This window comes from Prosopis cineraria, unplaced genomic scaffold (genome assembly GCF_029017545.1).
Source record: "Prosopis cineraria cultivar Desert tree isolate PC_DT_omini unplaced genomic scaffold, ASM2901754v1 PC1121, whole genome shotgun sequence".
Lineage (NCBI taxonomy): Eukaryota > Viridiplantae > Streptophyta > Magnoliopsida > Fabales > Fabaceae > Prosopis > Prosopis cineraria.
This window is the reverse complement of record NW_026556446.1, coordinates 1-20,743: the sequence shown is the minus strand read 5'-3', so window position 1 is coordinate 20,743 and position 20,743 is coordinate 1. Positions and strand designations below refer to the sequence as shown.

The window sequence follows — 20,743 nt, the reverse complement described above, 5'->3', positions numbered from 1 at the left end:
TTACTAAATGATCCTTATTACATAAACAACAGAAATATGGAGATGAATAAGATAAGGACAGCGAGAGACGCTGAGTCAAGTCTTGTCCCATTAAATAAAAGGCTTATCTAACGTATCTATGTGTATTTAGCTACCAGTTTCCAAAACATAATTTTGTTCCTAAAACCCAGTTTTTCTTTAAAAAAAAAAAAGTTTTGTTTCCATTGTAATACTTGGTCCTCGGTTAATATTTAATTTTACAAAAGTCAGTTTTAACTTTTAAGCCGCCCAAATGAGAATGTACCCCTCTTTTATTTTTTATTTATACATCACTTTTATCATATTTTATTAGTATAAAAAAATTTAAATCTCATTAACCCTATTTTAAAATTTAATAAGTTTATAATTTTATTTTTATTAAATATATATATATATATATTAAAATAAAATACTTAGTATTTAACATGAATAAAAAGATAAAGATAAATTTAAAAATTATTGAGGTGTTTTATAAATAAAATTAAAAAATACTCCATCTTTTTATGTCCTATATGACAAGGACAGATCAAGACTTTCATGATTGAGGGGCCAAACTGAAAATAAAACAAGAAATGGGAGGGTTAAAATTGAGTTTAAACTGTTTTGCAAAGAAAAAATAAAGCTTCTACCAAAAGCTGTGTAATTCATGGGGGCCTGCTTGCCCCTTTAGGTCCAACTCATACTTTTTTATTTTAAATTATAAAATATTTTTAAATTAAATTTTATATATTAATAAATTTTATTAAATACATTTAATAATTTTATTTTTAAAAAAATAAAAATATAAATTTTTAAAAATATTTATCATTTAATACATTTAAAAAGAATAAAAATTAATTAAAAAAAGGTAACTTTAAAATTGAAACATTTAATAAAATATTAATTTATTTAAAATATTTTATATTTTAAAATAAAAAAATTTAAATATATTCTATAATTTGAAATAGGTGGAGTAAAATATTAAAATTAAGTTGCCATATTAAATGCTAACCAGACTAACCGGTAGCCAAACACACTTTATGGTGAACTGAAATTGAAAGGAAAGGGTCGTGGTTTGTGTTGTGGCCTTCTCGAGGGGTACTTTTGACTATTCGAATGTGATTTCACAATGATGATCTGTATCAACCGTGCTCTGATCTGACTAACCATGATCTCTATCCATTTGAGCTCGAAACAAGTCAACAAAATGATGCAGGCATTGCTCATTCTACGAATCCAAACGCAAGAAACACACCATTTTTGGCCTCATAATTACTTTCCAGTAATCCATGCCGAAAACCAATGATTCCGCTGCAATGGTTATTAAGAGTAACGTGAAATTTAAAATAACCGTGCTATTTTTTTTTTAATAACAAATTCACTCCTTCCTAATATATACTACTTGCGTACTTGACGGATATATGGTAGGGATCTAAATTTTTACCAATTCAGCCTAATTATGAAAATATTTTCTTGCCCTCAAATATTTTCTATGATGGGTGTAGTCTTAGGATCGATTAACCATCAAATATTTTCTTGCCCAACATTAAATTAATAAATATTTTTTCGGTTTTATGTATGAGTAATTTCTAACTACTTTATTAAAACTAAATAGAGATAGTTGAATTACTGATTGTTTAAAAAGAAAATGAAACTTTTATTCATTTTACTCTTATTAAATATTTTGTCTAAACTATACTCCCTCTAATTTAAAAATGTAAGGCATTTTTAACCAAATCTCACTCCAATAAAATTTTTACCTACTTTTAAAATAACCTTATCTTTTTATATTTACCCTCTATTAACTATCTTATAATAAATATAAAGTCATCATCAATAGGGGTATTTTTAAAAAATGTAATAATTACATCTCAAAAGATTTAAAATGCCTTATATTTCTTAACAGTCAACTTTAAAAAAAAACTTACATTTTTTAAAGGGGGGAATATATGTTTTATTACCTTTTATGAATAAAATTGCAAATTTTAAGAAATAAGTATTAGATTGTTCCCAAATTTCTCCTCATAAATGAATAATATCATTAAATTAAAGAAAAAAAAGTAAACATTAACTACAAGTGTATTTTAATTCAAACGTTTCAATTTGTTAAACATAATTATTAAAATTAGCCAAATTTCTCAAATCATATAAGTTGGTTAAACTCGACAATACTTGAAAATGAAGGGATTATACATCATCCTTAAAATCACATTCTCTAATCTTTTACTCTCCGTGCATCGAATATTATAAAAGGGTCAAATTAAAAAAACAATTAATAATTAATGACCCACTTTTTTGAAGTATGTTGATTTTTTATATATATTAAAATTGTCATGAGTTTGAGAAAACATAAATTGATGTGGTTGGAAAGGAAGAGCAGGTGTCAGTTTAACGAAAGAACAGGTGTCCACCCTCTTAATTGTAAACGGTTGAGGCTAAGTGGCTGCCCCTATTAACACATTAATTAGTCAGACATTACTTCCCATCATATCTTTCATTAAATCTTTCTCCTTTTCTCTCTCGTAATTAATTAAAATATCGGGAGAGTTTCAGATCATGAATGGAACTTAATAATTTATGGGTTTTTTTTTTAAAAATAAAACTACAGTTGAATACAGGAGGACTGAAATGAAAAAAAAATCAATGAAAAAAAAATTAAAATATTGTTCCCTTATTATATAAAATTATAAGTTTTTAATTTATTAATGAGTTGTAAATTATATTTATTTGTCAAACAAGAAGCAACATCAATTGTTAATTTGTCAACTTTAGTTATTAATTTATTAACATTAGTTTTAAATTACAATATTTGTAGCTGATATTAGTAAATTAACAAATAAAGTTAGCAATTTAATAATTAATTTTATTATTTATAATTAAACAACTGATATCAAGTCTTGTATGATTATTAATATATCAAATTCATGTAATTTATAACTCATACTAACAAATTAATAAGTGAAATAAGAAAATTAATAATTAATGACTTTACATAATAAGTGAAGGGTACTTTGATATTTTCATCATTAAAATTATTTCATTTTCAATCCTCTTAGACTAAACTGAAGTTTCATATTTTTTTAGGCCACTAATAATTAAGTTTCATCCATAATCATTAATTGAAATTCTTCCTAAAATATTCATTTGGAAAAACATAATTTTAGATCCTTACACTTTATTTACATTTTATTGCAGGTCTTTATACTTTTTTTGATATTTTAAACCCCTACACTTTTATTTTTGATGTTTTAGGTCCCTCTAAAGTCCCCACACATTCTTTATTTAGGTATCGAGAATACCAAAAAATGAAAGTGTAAAGATCTAAAATATCAAAAAAATTACAGGAACCTATAACAAAATATAAACAAAGTGTATGGATCTAAAGTTATATTTTTCCTATTCATTTTTAGCAACTTTTTTTTAAAAAAAAATCATTTTCCCAATCTCAATTATAAACAAATAAATTCATTTTACAATTTTTTTCCTTAAAAAAGCTGTTTTTCCTTTGTGTCTATTTACTTGTTTCTTATTTTGTCGATAAATACTTGTCTTTGTTTCAAATTTCCAGGTATAATGATGACTTTTTTCAATAATAACTTCTACAAGTGAAAAACAAAAAAAAAATAAAGGATAAACATAATTGTTGGTTCATGTATTTTGCTTGCATTTTATTTTTTATCCCTATTTTTTTTATATTTTAAATATTTATACTTTTTTTATTATTTAGGTCATTTCAGGGTTCCTATAATTTGTTCATAGAGGGATCAAAAATAATAAAAAATAAAAGTGAAAGAACCTAAAATACTAAAAAAAGTATAACAATTAAAAATAAAATATGAGTAAAATATAGGAATCAAAAATTATGTTTATTTAAAAATAAATCCTATGCTCTGCATGGATTTTTTATGCTCATTAATCTGTACTTTATTGGACAAATAAATAAAAACAAAGAAAGTATTACATTTAAAATTGATTTTTTTCCTCAAATGTCTTTGTTAATAATGACAGTCATTTATTGCGATAAATATAATTAACCATCTCTTATAGTTATAAATAAGTGGCAAAACTAGAAACATCCATTATACATTAATTTTATAAATCATTTATTAATATCAGAAAACAATTTCGTTTTGAAATGATTTCCTTAGTAGTATTAATTTGATAATGAGCCTAAAGTCTTTGTCAAGTCATAATATTTGCTTTCAAATTAGTTGGTATTTAATGTTGATAGAAAGAAACATTTTAGTGCAATTTAATTAACAAAAAAGAAGTTCAGATTTTTTTTTCAGAACAACAAAATAAATAGAAGAATCATATTTAAATCTCAAATTATTAAATTAATGACAGTTAGATTTAGGACAAAATTTTTTAAGAAAATAAGTTATAAATACCAATTTAAATAGTTACAAAAACTGCTTATTATAATTTAAAATTTACATTTAATATTTATATACTTATTTATAATTAAAAATTTTAAATTTACAATTATCTAAATCAATATTTCAAACTTTTTTTTTCAAAAAAAATTTGTCATAAATTATTATTAATTTAAGAAAAAAATGTAATCTTTAATTTTTATAATTTTATCAAAATTTGTTTTAAATTTTAATTCATATAATTTTTTTAGTGTTTTTAATTTTTATAGTTTTAAAAAAATTAGATGACTTCTGTTTTTAAAATCCTTATACTATTTATTTTTTAATAATTTTAATTTATATTAAAAATAAAAAATACTGAAAGAAATTTATAGAGATTAAAAACAAACTCTCATAAAATTATCGGGACGTTTTTCCTTAATTTAATATTATGATATATAACTGTCATTCACTCTTGTCAAATAAATTCATGTTTTAACTAAATACTAGTGTAATGTCCTATCAAGCAAAGTACTAAAGAGAAATGACGTGAAGATCCCTGTAATAAAGAAGATAATGATATCTTTTTATGAATAAAGTATATGGACTTTAAAAGAATTTAAAACAATAAAAAATAAAAATGTGAGAATTTAAAACACTAAAAAAATAATTAAAAATAAAATATGAATAAATATAGAAATTAAAAGTTATATTTACTTTATCTTATTTAACAGATTGGCGTCCTGATTAGATAACTGATACAAAAGACCTGATATTCTCAATTGTCAAAAATAAATAAAACAGATGAACGAACATATCTTACTTAATTGGCAACGTAGCACGTGTAGAAATTTCAAGATGGGTTATAAATTATATAAAAATTAATTTTTCAGATATGATGTCAATTTAAGTTTTAACTGACCTTGTGGAATTTTTCTGCGGGAGTCTTGAATGTCATTTTCGTAGACACCAATTGTGTTGTGCAAAGGTTGGTCAAAAAATTTGTGTTGTGAAAAGTGAAATAAATTTAAATTTAAAATAAACACAAAAAGAAAAATGACTGTCCCATAAGGTTCTCCAAAACTTGTTTTCAGGGTCAGAATTCAGAACATTGAATTTAAGAAAGATGTCTTTGTCTCTGTGAGAAATTTTTGCATGGAACCGGACATATCACATCACCGATACTTATCTGATAAAAATATGCCATTAAGATAGTTATAAATATAAATTAATTTCACCATCAATAATAATAAATAAATAATTTATTAAAAAAAATTATTAAAAATAAAAGTATATAATCTTTTATTTTTTATTAAATTAATATAATTTTATTAAATAGATTATAAATAATGTGATATATTAAATTCATACAAATTAACAAAAGTTTCATTTGCACATGGAGGTTGAACTTGTTTTCCAGTGACCAGTGAGGCAGGTTAAATTGGTCCATCTATAAAATAAATGAGTTTGAAATTCCAATTCAGTGGCTCACTTTTTAGCGGGTTAGTGGATTGGATTTAATCTATTTTTTCAGCTCTAAAGTATTTAACTAAAATGAGGAATTCTTTTATGAATATGATATATCATATCATTCTTGTTCCTTCTAATAAAAATAAAATATTTAGATAGTATTAAATATAAATTTATTCTGCCATTAATCATGGTAAAGAGAGAAAGATAAGAAATTAAATAAACATTTTATTATAAAAATAAAGTCATTAAAGTTAATGAAAGATAGGATTTTATTTAATTGAATTTATGTAATTTTATAAGATAAAACATTGATAACGTGGTGCACCATGCAGGAATTTCTCTAACTAAATTATATTCTTATGCTATGGTGATATGGTCAAACATTAAAATGACAAAGAGATAAGTGGAACACAAATAGATAAATACTGAATATATGTGTGTGTCATAAATTAGTAAAACATTATATTTATTTTCAATACCGCCATATTTATTTCATTAAATTGTAACATAACATTACATCATATTTCTTAATTGAAGGGTAGAATAATAAAAAAAAAACCATCAAATCAATACACCGAGCAGCGCCTAAGCATTGCTTATGGAGTAATTTTGAAACAAGGCACTCCTTCCATTAAAAAATATAGACATTTTTTACACAAGATATTAAAAATATAAGTTATTTTAGATCTTTCAAGATGGATGAGATTTTTTTCGAAAATACTCTTAATTAAAGGGTACAATTAATAAGAATTTTTAATAAAAATACTTTATTAAATAAAAATAAATATAGAAGGAGTGTATAATTTTAAAGATAATTAATTATCTCACTAAAAATATAATTCAATTAAAATTATTTTAAAATATTAAAGGGAACGAGTACTTTTTATTTTTGAAATATGACTTGTGTATTTTTTTTATTGAAAGGTACCCCTCTATTTAAAAATGTACGGTATTTTTTGAAAAATTGAATATTTAAACATGTAAGACATTTTTAATCTTTCGAGGTATAATCATTATCTTTTTTTTAAAAATGCCCCTATTGATAATGACTTTATATTTATTATAAAGTTTTTAATATGAGTAAATATAAAAAGATAGGATTAGTTTGAAAGTAAATAATTACTTTATTTACGAGTGAGATTTGATTAAAAATATATTACATTTTTGAATGGAGGGAGTATACCACATCACTCCATTCATTTTCAAATAATAATCCATTTAGTTTGGCAAAAAAAAAAAGTCAATTCAGAGTTACACTCGTGGGTGAATAAAAAAATGATTAAATAACTTAACTTCTAACAAAATGTAATAATATTTTATCAAAACTACTCGTTTATTCTATTTTAGTATCCTACATTTTAATGACTTTTTTAAGTGCAAAAAGTAGACACCGCTAACAGAGATTCTTTTTTTTTTTTTTTAATGGGAGGCTACAAAAAGACCATGCTAACTAACATGCTAAGTCATGTCAGCATACAAAAAATTTTTACAATCAAGGGACACAATTTCAAAAATAAATATATTGAAATTATCGATAGAGGTTTGATGAGTCAACTAGTCAATACATGTGTTTGCTTCTCTAAAAACATGATCAAGGGTAACAATTCAGTCTTGCATAATGAGATCTCTAATTTTATTGATAGTAGTAGAAATAGGGTGATTAGTAAAAAACTTATTGCGAATTAATAAGAAAGCTTCAGTTGAGTTAGAGTATACATTGACTTTGTTAAACTTTTCAACTCAGCAGATATTAAGTCCTTTGAAAATACCCATAAGTTCAGCAGCTGTACTTGAATAATATCTAAGATATTTGGAGAAATCTTTAATCCAATTGCCTTGTTTGTTCCGTATGAGACTGCCACAAGAAACTGCACCAAGAGAGTTAATGGAGCCATTTAGCTTTAATTCTATCCCCTTTTTAAGTGAGAAATTCAATTTTGGATTGGAGGTATTGATCACTGATAATATCTTAGATATTGGTGAAAGCAATGTCTTTATCATGATTGTCTTCTTTGAAATAGATATTTTTGCATCTTTCTTTCCAAATATTTCAACACACATAGCCAAAGAGTCTTTGCCAAGAAGTCCTCCTTGCTCGAGCATTTCCTGCATCATTCTTGGCATTCCAAAATAACCAACCGTGTAAAGGAAGAGAAAAGAATGTGTTAATTTTGAATTGTTTTAATAATTTTAACCAAACCTTTTTTGATTTCTTACAATCTCTCAAAATATGTATAGTTTAATCTAAAGAGTTGCAATCAAAGGGGCCGCTAATAGAGATTTTATCCTATAGGATAATGAGGACAAATGATAAACTTTTTTTCAATTAAATTGCTATATAAATAAGAATTAAAATTTAAATTCTCAGCTATTTGTTTGAGTGATTAGATCTCTTACTACTCATACTAACTTGAATTGGTTTCTTAACTACTACTTTAACTCTACAATGACATTACAATCCTTTTTTTTTTTTAAGTAGCATTTTGATTGATGGATTTAGATTTGGATTTTGCATTTCAAATTTTAAATTCATGTATTTAAAATTATTTTGGATAGTTTAATATTTTCAAATGAAAAGAAGAGGCGAATTGAAATTTGAAATGAAAATAAAATATTAAATATGATGAGTTTATTTATTTTTTAATCAACAAGACATGAGAAAAAATATAAGAGTCATAAAGGTATCAATAATACAAATAAAAAGAGAACAAGATATTTAAAGTGATTAAAATTTTAAATGATTAGGTGTAGAGAGAATTTGAAATGAAAATAAAAGATTAGAAATGATGAGTTTATTTGTTTTTTAATCAACAAGATATGAGAAAAAATATGAGAGTCATAAATATATCAATAATAAAAATAAAAGAGAATAAGATATTTAAAGTGATTAAAATTTTAAATGACTAAATGTAGAGAGAATTTGAAACTACAAAAGAAATATAATTTGAAATGAATTTAAATTTCAACCAAAATCTAAATTCATAATTTTTTGCATATCCAAGTGAATGATTTGACTAAAATCTAAATTCAAATCTTCATTAAAAAAGAATGACATTGTAACTGTAGACTCTTGTAAGATACTCTTTCCATCTCAAATTATAAGGTATTTTGAAGGAATTTTTTCATCCTAAAATATAAGACACTTTGGATAGATTAAGATTTTATTAAATATATTAATTTTAATATTATCATTTCTCTTTCTATAATTAATTTTCATCTCTTCTCTTTTCAATATATTAAATTATAGGTATTTTTAAAAGTTTATATTTTTCTTTTAAAAAGATAAAGTTATTAAGTGTATTTAATAAGATTTATTAGTATGTAAAATTTTATTTAAAAGTGTTTCATAATTCGGGACAGATAGAGTAATTTATTTATATCAAGTCCCTTGAATTAGTGAGATCTCATTTAAGTCCCAATGGACTTTAATAAAATTAAAAATAAAAGTGCAATTCAATTACTAAAATATCATTCCCAATATATAAGATACCTTTAATAAAATTATGTATACCAACCAGATTTGGATTTGATAGGAATCTTAGGTATACTTATTCAATAATTGTTTTAATTATAGCTTTTGAATTTCATCAATACTTAAATATTATCAAAATATTTTTTTTTCAAAAACTTAAAACAATCACCAAAATCAAAACACTCCTTATTTATGTTATACTTTTCAAAAATTTAAAATTTTATACTTTTTAAGTATTATATGAAAAAATCTTTGAAAACCATTCAATTAAATCAAACTGTTATTATCATGGGGTCATGCCATATAAAACAATCATTGAGTAAGTGTACTTAAGTCACCCACCAAATCTAAATCCAAAACCATGCTAAAGTTTATTAAACACACTTTAAAACCTTATATTTTCAAAAAGACATTTCATTTAATATGTTCTTATTTATAAAACATTAAATACATGGAGAAGATATAATAAGAAGGGAAGGATAATATTTTAACAAATATAGTTAATGAAATTTTTTTCAAAGTAAAAAAAAAATAGGGTTACTGAGTAAAAATATCTCAGAATTTTTTTGTGAAGGACAGTTGCTATCTTAATTTTTTTTTTATAGAACATTGTCTCCCCAGAATTTTAAAAAATGATACAAGTGGGCCCCATTGTTAACTAAACCCGTTTGATGGTTAAATTTGACCAGATTTTTTTTATTCTTTTATATTGTTGATTAAAATTTTTACCTTGAATCCCATTCATCAGCAGCAGAGTTGGTGGGATAATGCAACGGCGATGACAAGCAAACCTTTTGGTGCACATCTTGAGTTCCATTGGCAGATTCACTGTCAGAGTTTAAGCAAGTGTTTTTCTTTCGGAGAATTGCACTCACAGCCCCCCAAAGCAACACAATTGCAGATAAGCCCTGATAAAATTTAATATTATTTTGAGGGCCCAAAGACCTTATGAAATTTATGTAATTCCATATGTGAGATTATCCAAAACTAATGTACCTATTCTTGTTAATCCAATTAAAACATGTTATTATTTATAAAATTTAAGTTGTATAAATTTTGCAATTAACTTATACAAATATTCAAGTGTGCCATATGAATAGGCCTTGTATTGTTAATATATGAACTTTATAATATTATTTACAAATGTTTTGTTGGAAAATCAACTTGGGTAACTTGTACATTTTATTGAAAATAATTTAACTATCACACCACAGCAAATATTCTTCAAATATCATTACAGTATTTTTCATTCATCCATTTACAAAAAAAAAACTATAAGCAAAAAAAAAAAAAGAAACTTAAAATAGCACAAATACAATATTAGAGTAATCCTAACTGTATTTACATTCTGATGCTTCCATTAGTCAAGTCATCCTATCGTTTTTGTTTTCCTTTGACAGTTGCTATAAGGCTCCCTCTTCTTTTTACTTATTTTGTTCTGAATTTTAGCCAATGCATCATTTGAGTCTATAAATTTTTTGTATAGTCTTATTCTTTTCAAAGAATTCGTTTTTAAACTCATGCCATCGTATAAAAAGATAGATCCTTTTTGGTTGTTTCTCTGCAATCATTTTATACTCCTACACAAATTAGCAATGCAATCAATGTAGATAACTATTAAATTATATGAAATAACTGCTCACATATTACCAATTGCAAGTTCATATGCTAACAACAAAAAGTTTGCATATTAATAAGTCCAAGTTTAAATATTTACAAGTAAATGTCCAAATATAAAAACTCAATTTTTATTTTTCACAGCTAAACATTTAATATAAACAAGACACCGTTTATGTTTTCATAACACAATCCGATGTTTCTGATAAAGCATTTTCACGATAATAGACATGTTATGAATTCCCCAATTTACATGTGAAGTTTCAATATAAACAAATAAACTATCATGATTTCATAACAAATAATCCACTATCAATTTGGAGTTTAACAAACAAGTCAGATTATATCGTTTATCAAGTCAAATTATATCAACAATCAAGTTAGGTTATATCAGTAACTAAATCACGACTACAGAGTCTAGAGAACAATCTCACTATTATATATATATATATATATATATACATACATATAATTGAACATTTGTATTAACAGGACAACCTTTCACAACACTACATTACATTTTTCACACCATAAAGTCTATTTGGGCTCATGGGCATGTTCAGATCCAAAAAAATTCACTACTTGTAGGCTGCAAATTTTATATTACAGCATGAATCAATGTATTCAACATGATGTAGAATTTTTTCAATCCACTTATACTTTTTTAATTTTGGTTTCTTTAATCTAAACCCAAAAAGAGAATCTCCAGAATATGGAAAAGAGGCTTATTTTAAAAGAGCTTGTTGTATCCAATCATTTGAACTCAAATCCCTCCGAATATGTGCTCCTTTGACGGCTAAAAGATTCCCTGTGATCAAATTTTCCAAACTTACCTCCTACAATTCCATGGGTATAGTCAGTTATGGATTCAAAAAAATTCATTAGAAGGGGCAAAATTTATAGTAAATATAAATATTAATTATTTTGAAGAAAATATAATTCTAAATATTAATAAAAATAATATATAAATAAAATGTATGATAATTTTAAAATATACATTAATGTCATTTGCAACATAAATTTATTTTTATAATAAATATGAGTAAATAATGTTTTTAAACATGTATGCTTGATAATTTTAAAGAGAGTGTGGGGCAATTAATTTTTTATGGGGGGCAAAATAATTTTAGAGGGAGGGCAAGTGTATTTTTAGCTAAAATTTAGACAAAATTTTTATTTTTCTAGTGAGGTCAATTGGCCCTTTATCTCTAATGTAGATATGTCCCTGGATATAGTGAAAGCTTAAGAATATTGTGAATACTCCACACTCCAAAGCTTCAAAGATTTCAGCTAAAGGGAGAAAAGGAAGCGTGGAGAAGAAGAAGGGATCAAAGTTCAACATGAACATTGGTTGATTTTGAAAAAGAAAAATGAGTCATTTCACTTAAAAATATAATTGCAAATGAAGTCTTTGAATTCTCAGAATAATTTTAGATTCTGTTAGGCTTCAACTGCAATTTTGTTGGTTCTGGAAGTGCAACCCTCGCCTTTTCTTTTGTCCATTTTGGGGTTGCTGAAAAAAAAAGTCATCTTGTTTCTTCGCGGACCAATCAGCAATGGCAACTATATCTTGGAAATGACGATAAGAAATTAGCTACTCAATCAAGCCTGCAAGTGGGGGCAAGGCGGCAAGCAATGAAGGAAAAAAGGGTCCAATTTGATTAGTTGTTGTTGTAACCCACCAACGTGTCGCCTTCATTACGCTCAATTCTATACGAAGCCCCCTGTTGCTGATGGATACACCCCATACACGACGTTTCTCTTTCTTTCCATTTCGATGCTGACCTCTTTCATCCCTCTCTTTTACCTAAGCGCTCACTATTCTATATCTGTTTCATGTCACGTTGAAGCAACTTTAATAAAATCTGTATTAATTTACATTAAGCTGGTTCCGAGCTACCATTATCACCAATGTTACTTACTGTATTTCTGAAACTTAAATCTGAGACTTCTAATTCAGTTGTTATAATTTTTTTAATTTAACAGAGTCTTTTTTTTTTTTGGTTTAGTTTTATTTCTTGCAAGCTACACAACTCTATCCTTTTCTTTTCTTGGTAGCAATACAACTAAAATTAAGTGACATTTCTTAGCGTGTATTTGAGTAGCACCTTAATAGATTTTCCATGAAATTATCCAAATGAAAACTTTTTTAAAAAATTGATTTTTTTAGAAAAATCAATTTTTTCACAAAGTTGAGAATCTAAGCGTTTGCAAAACACTTGCCAAAAATTTTGGAAAAAATTACAAAGAAAGGACGAAGAAAAAATTACAAAAAAAGTACATAATTTAATAAAAATAAAATCAAACTCTCTTCCCTTTTCTTTGTTTTCTCAATAAAATTCAAACTTTATATTTTCAAAAAATTGATGTTTGGTATTTAAGAATTAAATTATATAGTAATTTATATAGTTAAAATTAATTCTGATTAAATTATCCAAACATCTTCAGTTATGTTAAAATTAATTTTAGAAAAATAATATCCAAATATATTGCGTTATAACATAATCAATTATGATTAAAATCTACCACCTAATCAATTATTTTCATAATTTATTATACCCATCTAAAATTCAAATAGGCACTTACATATTGCATATTGGGTGGAGTTGCAACTTTCTTTCTTTGTTTTTTTTTTTGTAGTTATTTTTTGACGATTCCATAAATAGCAAGTTTCTCTATTATAAATATATCTGAGAACCAATTTAGGCTAGTGTGAGCTATTCCCTCCATTCCAAATCATAGAGCACTTTAAAATAAGTTTTTTTTTAAATATAAAACATTTAGTAGATTAAAATTTTATTAAATGCATCAATTCTAATATTACTCTTTCTCTTTTTATAATTAATTTTTGTCACTTCTCTTTTGAATATATTAAATGATTGATATTTTAAAAAATTTATATTTTTATTTTGAAAAGATAAGGTTATTAAGTATATTTAATAAGGTTTATTAGTATATGAAATTTTATTTAAAAATATCTTATAATTTGAGATGGATGGAGTATAATATAAAGACTTTCATTTGTTTGTAATTTACTACTCCTAATACATACATAAACATGAGTTGAATTTGATTCTGGAATCTAGACCTTGTATGTCGAGCAAATTTACTTTGGAGGCATTTAATTACTCTTTAATGTCGTTATTTCTAAAGGAGATTAGTCTTCGTTCTAAATATTGTCCTAAAAGTTTAAAAGAAAGATCAGGAGTTGGAATTTGTAAGGATAATGACAACTAGCTCCCAAAAAATTGAATTAATGATAGTTAGATTTTTAATAAATTTTTTAAATGATATTGCAAATATCAATTTTTATAATTATAAACATGAATTTCATTTACAATACGAGAATTACATTTGAATCTTAAATGTATTATATACCATTAAAATTCTAGAATTTGCAATTGTATAAATATATTATTAATTTATTTTTGAAAAAATTATCATAACCTACTACTTTAATTAATATTTTAGAAGTTATATGTTATGAATTCAATATTTTTTTGGCTAATTCCAATTTAAATAAAATAAAAAATGCCAACTCGAACTGATAGAAGAGTGATAGGCAATCCCATCCCTAGCAAGTGGTTGAAAGTTTGACTCTTGACCTCGTGCGTTGAACAAATTTAATCGTCCTTTCCCGATCTTTAAAAGGACATTAGTCTTCGTTCCAGAAGACAAATACCTCTCTATCATTTAGAGAAAATGACAATCAGGGACTTGCATGAATATTAATGGGAGTTAGAGATTGTGAATTATTAAAATTTTAATAACTTACTATAGTGTTTGCTTACAATTAAAAAGAATGCAAATAGTTAGTTAGAAAATCTATTAAATATAATTAAAATTATTTACAATGTCAGTTGAAAATTTATGAGAATTAATCATGAATTTTAATTTTTTGCTGTTAACATGTAAATAAACTACTTGAAAAATTGACCAAATATAGTTAAAATTATTTGTAATATCAACTGAAAACTTATAAGAGTTAATTCTGTATTATAAGCTAATCACTTATAATTTTTCTGTCAATATATAGATAAATTGCTAATAATGTCTACTAAATACACTTGGATTATTTGTAAACATCAAATGTAAATTTTTTAGAGTGGGTTATGAATTGCAAATCAATCAATAAAAAATAATTTATCATAAATAAGGACTATGTTTTATTATTAAAATTTCAATATGTAAATATCTATAACTGTCATTAATATTTTCATGAAGTCCTTAATTATCATTTTCTCATTTCATACTGCCAAGGAAAAATCACTGAGAGCAAAAGGTTATTTTATAAATAAATCTTGTGAATTTGTAAAAACACAGGCAAGTTGTTGAGATCTAGTAATTTTTTATATGAAATTTAAACTTCATTTTTCCGGAAAAGAAGAGGAGCTGGGAATGGGTAAACCCCCAAGATGTGGTTTTCCAGTGTTGGAATTAATTGATTGAAGAGAGAGAGAGAGAGAGAGGGAGAGCGAGAGCAGAAGGTGGCATAGGTGTGGTGCGGAACTGGTAGTGTCAGATCAGAAGTAGAGATGCATTAAATAATACATGAGAGCGCATTGAAGGCACCACAACTGTTTGTGCTGCGGCCAGACTCATAAATCATTAAATTTGGATTCCTCCATTTAGTTGTTGATGGTTCTATTCAACAAACTTGATTTCAATCCTTCCCTAACTGCCTACTTCTCACCCAACTCCACCAAAATCTTACCCATCATTTACTGCCTCATCTTACCTTAAATCCGCTCTATCACCATCCAAATAAAATAAAAGGTAAAAAAGTAAAAATATTTACAAAATAATCAATCATGAACATTCAATATTTTAAAGTAAAAAAATGAGTAAATATACTCATAACGTTACATAATTTAATACAAAAGTGATTAAATTATTAACTTTAACCCAACACCATTAATTTTAATCGTTAAATGCTGACTGTTAAATGTAGGATAATTTTCCTCCTAAATTATTTTTTCAAAAAATAAAAAACCCCTTCCATTAATGTAGCATGTATGTGGTGCCCACACGCAACGATGGATATGAATCTGGCTATATTCTTTGGTGTTAGTTTTCCCTCAACTCTTTTTCAAGAGCACTAGACATTTAAAAATTTTGTTAAAAAATAAAATTTAATAAATAGTTAAAATATTACATATTTTAATATTTAATAATTTAAATATTATTATTTACAAATATTCACTCAAAATTTATAAATTATTTTTTAAATATTAACAGTTTAAACTAATAGCGTAAATAGGACTGGGGGGAGTTCTTTTGCGGTGGATTATTTCATTCTAAATGAAGGGACTGCAGAATATGCCCTCCGATCCTACAGTTATATACAATTCATTTTTAATTACCATATCGAATGTAAGAAAGAATAAAATTAGAAGAAAATTATTAATAATCCATTTCTGTTATACAAAATGATTTATAAAAAAAGGACCATTAGTTCACTATAAAGGTAACTTATATACAAGTAGAAGGAGTAATTTTCAAGAATTTTTAAAATTTGTCATAAAACCTGTGGCAGAATTTCAGCATTTTTTTCCTTTGTAAATACCCCTTTGACTCTATTTATAAAGCAAATAGAGAAGAAAAAGTTTGATCCTATTTATAAAACACTTGTTAATTTTTAATGCTCCTCTTTACATTTTTACCCTCATTTTATGCTTTGAATTAAAATACTAATAATAAAATTTAAGAATATTTATTAAGGGTAAAAGTGAAAACTTATTAAACTTTAAAATAAAGTTAATAAAATTTAAAATTTTTTATTTTAATAAAATATATTAAAAGAGATTTATAAATATAATTAGAAAAGTATCTATCAGATTCTTTTTAACTCTCTTGAATACTACTTCATCCATTAAAAAATATAAGACATTTTTAACCGAATCTTACCTTCAATAAAGTAGTTACTTACTTTTTAATTAACCCTATTTTTTTATATTTACCTCTATTAAACATCCTATAATAAATATAAAGTCATTATTAATAAGAGCATTTAAAAAAATAATGATTATATTTTGAAAGATTTAAAAATATTTTATATTTAAAAATATTTAATTTTTTAAAAATATTTTATATTTTTTATTTTTAAATGCGGGAGGTATTGATTATTGATCATAGAGTAATTTCCTCTACAATTTGCAGATCGCTTGACTTACAATTTCGAGTCATTATATTTGATAAAGGGGACACATTTTTATTGGAGGAGAGGAAAACAATGTTAAATGGAGCATACGTCGAATTCAAAGAAACACACGCAGCGTATCAACCAACGCGCGTCGATGAAGATATGTGTCCCTCTGGATCTTCAACTTACTTTTTTATAATATTTTTGAATTCTTTTTATAATTTTAAGTCATTCATTTTATAATTTTTTATCTTTTTATATAATTTTTAAAGTTATTTTATTGTAATTTTTTAGTTGACTAATTTTTAAAATTAATTTTTATTAACGATATAAATAAACATTGCACTGACCTCAAAATTAAAATAAAATATTATACTAAAAATAAATTTAAAATCCTAAATGCTTATGTATTTATAATTTAAGGATAAAATTAACTTTTAACCCTTAGTCAATTAATGTAAATGTCAGCTCATTTGTTATTTGATAATATAATATTTTTAATCAAATCTCTAATATAATAGAAGTTTGTTATTTAATTAAAATTATATAAATTTGCAATAACTTTTTAATCTTGCCCATAATAATGTTACAATTAATATTATTGTGGTAGTGGGTTAAACATACAATTTATCGCCTCCATTTTTTAATATGAGAAAAAACTTTATCTAATTATTTAAAAATTATTTTAAAGTTCGATCCTTATTTCTACAAAATATTTTTTTTGAATTTTTTAAAATTAAAATTTTCCTTTATATTATTTCATATTCTTTTTAAAATACAAATTATAATATTTAAAAATTAAAACTAAATAATAAAAATTTTAATTTTAAAGTATAGATGTATATTTTAAAATTAAAAAATTATTTTTTAGGAGTAAAGAAGGGCTTAAATAGGTCGCTTGAACCTTTTTTTTGAGCCTATAAGGGCAGGCTTCAACACTTAATTTTTTAAAAATGTTATTTTTTTAAGTCCAAACCTTTATAAAAACATACTACCTTTATAAAAAATGTAAGACATTTTTAATTAAATTTACTCATAATAAAGTAGTTACTTGTTTTTAAACTAATTCTATCTTTTCATATTTATTCCTATTTAATAGAGTATTTCATTTTAAAATAAATATAAAGTGATTTATTCAATAAGAATACTTTTAAAAAAAAGATAATGATTATACCTTAAAAAATTTAAAATATTTATATTTTTTAACATTAAACCCCTTAAAAAATGCCTTTTATTTTTTTAATGGAGGGAATACTTAAATGGGTGTCCGTTAAACTCTACCCTTATTTTTAACTCTAAAAATACCTTATATATAGGGATAGAGAGAGTATAAGCATATAACTTGATGACTATTAAGACTTGGAAATAAGGAGGAATTAATTTGTACTTTGTAAATGATAAATTTTTTATTTTAATTGTATGATCTATAAAAAATATATTAAAGTTATAAAACTAAACAAAAATTCACACTTTTCTGCTTTTAGTTACATGCATGTGTGTCTTATTAAGGTGTGTTTTATTTGAGGGTATTGGAGGGGAGAGAAATGCCCCTTCCCCTCATTTGGTTAAGAAATTTTATAAGTAAATGCCTCCCTTTATTTTGGTCTCCTTCAAATTGAGCTTTTTTTTTTCTTTTGGAAAGAAGCCAAGTTTCTGGATTAATTTATCTTCATACATTTTATTATATTTCATCATTGTCCATGTGGGAAAATGAATGAATTGGATTTACTTCACTCTCGAGTCTCTCATCGGTGCTTGTGGTAGCTGTAGTTCCATTTGTTGTTCAGCTAGGCCTCATTTAGAATTACGTTGTCCATTGATATCCCAAAAAAAAAAAAAACCAAAACAAGTGACACTGTCCAGGTATAAGAGAAGCTAAGCGGCAACATGATGAGGACATTTTAATCTGAATGTGATGTGGAACATCAGTCTCATTAATGTCTTCAAAGTTCTCTGATTGCTTTGCTATTATTCAAAAAAAAAAAAAAAGGAGGAGCTAAGCCAATGTAATACGCCACGCATCATATAGTTTAATAATTAATACATAATGAAAGAAAGTGACATGTGAACTTAAGTTTTGAAGTTGAGTTAATACATAATGTTTGTACCCTCTCTTATTTTCGAGCGATCACTCTCATTCCTGACAAAGATAGATGATTTATTGGTAAATAATAAATTTAGAGAGTTATAGCTGTTGATAGAGTGCTATTGCAATCCAAAAATCCTGCGTTTAGTATCACGTGATTAAAATGTAAAGTTATTATTGATAAACTTTATTCTCATTATTAAAGATTTAATTCATAACTTGCAAAATTGTGATATTAAATCTCATTATCAATGTGAATATTTTATTAATAAGTAATATATAAATATCTTTGTAAGTTTTTTTTTTTTTAATTTTGGAGCCATGCTTTTCCCTTAATGAACTTATGAGATTTAATTCACTTAAACTTTTTTACACAATAAAAAATATTATGGGTGTCGTGAAAGAAAAATTTTAACACATTACAACAACTGACTATATTTTTTGCTAAGATTGCATCAATTTGACTAAAATAGCAACGCATGTAATCCTATTTATAGACGAGAAAGTTGTCCAATTTTTTAAACATTATCATCTCTTAACGTGTTAGATTAGAGTTTGCTTTACGTGTACGATAAATTTTATTTTTGTAATTTACTTTCCAAAAAGCACTTGAATGATGATTACCGATATGAATATATTCCGACCCAAATGATGTGTGCGTGCGTGCGTGCGTGCGGTTCTTATATTAAAATTAGTTAGCTACTTTGTGTGTCTCATGCTTTTTTAAATGAAAAATAAATAAAATTTGGGCTTTGTGTTTACTTGTAGTTTGAAACTTGAAAGTGAGCTACTAAATTTTAGGCCTCATGCTTGACATAGAATTTAAGATGAGATGCAATGACTTGTAAACAGTGTTGTTGCTATATAATTTATAGATTTTATTATATAGATTCAATTTCCACAAATAAAAGAATTACCTTTTTTTAACAAGCAAAATAAACGTAGAGAACTCTCTTTGATGGTGATTAGGAAACCATTAGGAAACCAACATACCCATATTTAGGAATTAATGCTCAATCTTGAAATTAAACGTGAAGTGACAAAACCAGCACATGGCATAAACATTTATATTCTCATTAATCCACCTTTTCACTACATGGAAAAAATTCTAAATCTTGAAAAAATAAAAAAATTCACAATTATTTTTAAATATTAACGTTGTTACTGGTTTTTATAACTATAATACTTCAAGATGTTACTGCTAAGTTGCTCAGAATTGTAACTTCTTAAAGTTTATTACTTCCATCCAAAAATATCAAGCATTTTTTAAAAGGTTGAATGTTAAAAAATATAAAGTATTTTTACTATTTTTAAGTTGTCATTAATGTAATTTTTTTCAAAAGTATCTATGATAAATTGATTACTTTATTTATTTTAAAGTAAAAAATACCTTATTAAATAAGGATAAATATGAAAAAAAGATATTATTTTGAAGACAATTAACTATTTTATTGAGGGCAGAATTCAATTAAAGATTTCTTAAATTTTTTAATAGAGGGAGTGTAAATTTTTAGAAAAATAAATTTGATAATAACTTTATGTTTATGAATAATTAAAAATTTTGCATCTGTTTAACTTAAAACATTTAAAATCAAGGAATT

The 20,743-nt window shown here is 24.8% G+C and overlaps 1 non-coding gene across 1 annotated transcript; it reads left to right on the top strand.

Annotated features, from left to right (window-relative positions):
* The first annotated feature begins 18,937 nt into the window (after positions 1–18,937).
* Positions 18,938–19,018, top strand: LOC129299335 (small nucleolar RNA R160). The gene has a single exon (XR_008590543.1). It is a non-coding gene; the product is annotated as a small nucleolar RNA R160 (small nucleolar RNA).
* Positions 19,019–20,743: the final 1,725 nt, after the last annotated feature.